This window comes from Manis pentadactyla, chromosome 2 (assembly GCF_030020395.1).
Source record: "Manis pentadactyla isolate mManPen7 chromosome 2, mManPen7.hap1, whole genome shotgun sequence".
Classification (NCBI taxonomy): Eukaryota; Metazoa; Chordata; class Mammalia; order Pholidota; family Manidae; genus Manis; species Manis pentadactyla.
In genome coordinates, this window is record NC_080020.1 from 206162960 (window position 1) to 206167826 (window position 4867).

Here is a 4867-nt window from a genome sequence, read left to right on the forward strand (position 1 = left end):
CCTGAACCCCACTTGGGCCAATGGCAATCACTTTGTGGAACTGTTAGACAGGAGATGGATACTCTGCTTTCACTAAAATCAGAATTTTGGAGATATGATCCTGGGGCTGCTAGCACCCATCTTGCCCTCAGGATGAAAAGTCTGGAGCCCACTCAGGAAGACCATCAGAGGGATAAGAAGACATAGGGCTCTAGATTCAGCTGTGCCTCAAACCAGAGACATGGCATAAATTTCCTTCTTTGCTTAGGTAAGTTTGATTTTGGTTTTCTTTCATTTGTAACCAAAAGAATCTTAATTGATCAATACTGTCCGGATTTTGATATCTGAACCTTTAGAATGAGGATGTTGAAAACCAGTTACTGTATCTCAGTGGAGGCAATAACAGCACTTGGTCAATCTTTATTGTGCAGCTGATATGAACATTTGTTTTTGACCCTGTCCACAAAATGCCAGAAGCACCCTTCGGTTACTATGACAACAAAAATTCACCACCTATCCCACTAGACACCCTCACACACACACACACACACACACACACACACACACACACACACACACACACAATCTCCAAATGCTCCCAAAGGGATTCTCCCCAGTTGAGAACAAATAAACTAGAAAATCTCTAAGGTTAACCAAGCTGAAATTAGCCATATCATGTACCTGAAATCAAGTTACTGTGAGTCTAGTCTTAGCACTAGCTGAGAATAATTTAGTCTTTGTGTTCACTTGTATTTAAAATGAAGACACCATATATAGCAATATAGGTAAGCCTATCAAAGGATCATTGTGATAAATTACTCAGGAAATAACTGTAGCTAACCTCAAATGGATCCTTAACGTTCCCAAGGGTAATATCCTAAATACTTTTGAATATCATTGTAGCTTAAAATTTGTCCCATAAAAAGGCGGTTTTTAAAACCCTGAAATTTTAAAGTGATCTTTTCATACTCCTAATTCATCTATCAATAGAGAATTAAAATTACTTATAAAGCTACTCTTATAAAGTCACCATCATTTTTCTAGACCTCTTTGATTACATCTCCAGCAAGAGAATTTGGCTTAGGAGGCAGTAGTGGTGGGTCATGTTTTTACAAACAAATAGGTTTTATTACTTCCCAAGTGTTACTGCATGGCTGACTAGAAAACACTAGTGAGATTGATGACTGGCAATTAGCCAAATTCATTTACTTCACCACATCCAATAAATAATTTACTATATGTCATGCTTTGTTAGCCAAAATAACAAATGTTAGATCCTTGAATGCCAAGGATCTCTTGTACCTCATAGTGGTCTGCAGATGGAAGAGAATAACATTTCAGTGCTGTTTATGATTTATCAGTTTTTAAATCTATTTTTTATGTTACCCTTGCAATCTTTGATTGATTGATTTTTCCTTTAAGCCATGCTCTTTTCTCTTCTTGGCAATTTTGTGCTCTTAATATTAGCTCTCAAACAAATGGTCTAAACTCTCCACTGGCTAATTTGGATATGTTGGGAGAGTGGGTTACTTTCCATGTGTTGCCTTTGAAATACGAGCAAAATAAGATGACTTCACATTGCGTGAGCACACCAGCCAAATTCAGGCTGAGAGTTACAGCCACAACACAGGCAGTGCTTTCATCTTCACTCTCTTCAAAACTGCCAAAAATTATTGCTGCTGAATGTAGTGCCAGGATCCTGGGGCTAATTTTTATGTTAGGAGGATCTGAGGGGTATCATACACCCATCTACCAGATCAACTAGCTAACAACCTCTCCTCTCCTCCACAGCCCTTTTGCAAAACATGGCAGTGACTTTACACAATGTTATCTGCTCCCTTGCAACAAAGCAGTTCAACTATTTGAAGGCTGAGAGAGATGCACCATAGAAATCAGAGAAGTGAGACAGAAGGGAGAAGTAAGGGAAGGCAGTTAAACCACTTCAAAACTACTTTTAGAATTTCAGACAGTGTAGAAAGTAGCCTTGAAACTCAGAGTGAAACCTCAGTCTTTCATACACTCATCTTTGAAGCCAAAAGTTTCTGTGAAGGCTGGCTATAAAAGCACAGCCTCATGCCTTCATGAACAGCAAAATTAAGGAATTTCCCCATTAATAAATAAGTAATGTAAATAAGGAATTTACATTACTGTGGCTGCCATAAATGGTCTCCTCTTCTATGTCCTTTATCCCCACACCTCCATTCCTCGGATTTGAGCCTGCAAAAAAACTGAGATTTCATTTTCAGCAGAATATATCATGACCAAGCCTCATGTGGGACTGCATATTAGAGAAATGGAAGGGTCTTATTACCCATCCATTCTTTAGAAGAAGTAATCACCTTCAGCTGGGCCAAGTTGATTGAGCAAATGTTCGGTTTTCACGTGATTATGCTGCAGCACCATAATGAATGCACCTCTTTGATGGAAGAAAGAAGGTCCATGAAATAAACAGTTAAAGGATTTGCAGTTGGAGTTTAGAAGCATGAGCTGCTTTGTTCTTATGATGACTGCTTCACCATCTAATACATTTCCCCACTTTGAAGGATCTGTCTTTTTTTCTCCCAGCCACAACCCTCAAGCTACAATAACAGACTCATGATTTTTTTAGATGCCAAGGTTATGAATACTCTTTTATGAATATTTTCCTTTGAACTCATTCTCTTGAAGAAGAAAAATAGCCCTATGTTTTGCAGGGTTGACAGACAAAACATACAAATTGTCCTCCTAGGGGCAGTACAGTGCTCCAAAATGCACATAGAAAAATTCAAAATGCAACATAATGTTTATGGAGCACTGCCTCTGCAGCCTGCAATTTTTAAAAAGTAATATTTCTGACTGGCATGTATTATGTAGAACATATTTCAGAGATTAATATCAGGATTAATACCTTAAAATGTCCCCCTTAATGGCATCATGATTGCTTTTCCCATATTAGTGCAAACTCTTAGTGAATAGAATTTTAGGATGTGCCATTTCAAAGGAAAGTAACCTTCACTGCATTAAGCTGCTTATGCTTTTATTATTCCTTTCATCTCATTTCAACATATCCTCAAACTTCGTCCTCTAAAAAAAAATCATTCAACTAATGCCAACTCAACAGATTGTAGTACATCTATTAACTTCATTCTGCCCCAAAAGGAACTTATTATTTAGGCTTATAATTATATATTATATATATATATATAATATATATATTATAATTATATATGTAGTACTGTCAACTTCTTTTCATTCTGTTTTAATATCATCAATGAAATATTTCTTTTCTGGTGTTTTATTTTTTTAAAGGTGTTTTCCCTGAATCCCTTTCAAATGTTTTATCGTAATCCAAAAATTAATCCAGAAAACTCAGCCTCCTTTAATCCTGCTTTGTGGCTTAGATTCTTTAGCCCTGTGACCACTCATGTTGATTTCTGTTGTATGCAGGATTATGTAAAATCAGCCTTTGCTATGGCAGAAAAATAATTCTGCATGCAAATGACATGTATCTGAAGTCTAACATTGTGGAATGAATCATGTGACTTAAGAATGCCGTCCCAGATTGAAAGAATGACTTATAAAAATTCCAACATACAATTCGCGCTTCGCATTTAAGCATGAAGAATATTCTGCTAAGTTCTTTCATGCAAAGAGGCAGTACTCTACAGTGGTTTAGAGCATAAGCTTTAGAGCCTCTGCTGGGGTTCAAATCCCACAACTGCCACTTCCTAGCTAGCTGTGTGATTTTGAAGAAGGCACTTAACCACCCTAAGCATCATAAAATAATACCATTTACTCCTTGGAATTGCTGTGAAGATTAAGTTGGAAGATACATATAAAGCACTTAGGACACTCTCTGACCCAGAGTTAGTACTCAGTGTGTTAGCTCATAATATTAATTAACTTACAAAGCCACAACACCCCTTTACATAATGTTAGAAGCACATTTGTAAAATAAAAAGAAACCCTAGAAAAATCTAATTCTGTAAGATTTACCAATATGAAATTAGACAGATAATGTTACATATATGATAATATATAATTCTGGCTATTCTTTCATATATTTATATACAGTCACATACATAAAATTATATTTATTCTTTTTTTACCTGGAAAATATGTTTTAGTAAGTAAAATTCCTTTCCCATTAAGCTCCTTTGTCATTGAACTGAAAGCTGCTATTGCTTCCCCACTCCACGTGTCTGTCTCACACTCCCCGGCCCCACCACGTTAGGTTAGGGAGTACTTATGAAATGTCAGCTCAGAACAGGGAGCACGTAAGAACAGTGGTCCCAACTAACTCCACGTGTATGGCAAGAACAATTCCTAATTGTTTAATTGACCAAGTTTGTATTTCTAGATAATTATTTCCTATAGCTAAAGAAAAATCCATAAATCCCTATGTGTTTCTAATGTAAATAATTTTGCTTCCATGAATCTCCTGAAAGAAATATGCTTTCTTTAAGTAATTAACCAAACTTAAATACCATGTACTTAACTACACAAAAATTATCACAACTATTATTCTACTACTGCGTTACCTTCATATTGACTTTGGAGGTCACACTCATCTTTTTCTGTCTTCATCTCTACCCAAGATCAAAACAGCAAGTAAATGGTAATTATATAATTGGACATAAAAAAAGGCCCCAAAAATTGTAGATACTGTTTGATTATAATTCCATTTTAAAAGCCTGCACTGAAAATATGTCAGAAAAAACTAAAGTGTGAATGGTGATGTTGGTAGTAGGATTATAACTTTCTCCTTTTCTCCATTTTCTTCTTCTGTTACCGATTATACTACTTTTATAATAAAAATGTTAAATTTGTAAAACTCTGTAAAAATTGAGCTATACTTCAAATTATACAATTTTCACTTCTATATTTAAAAAAAGAAAGTCAAAGCATG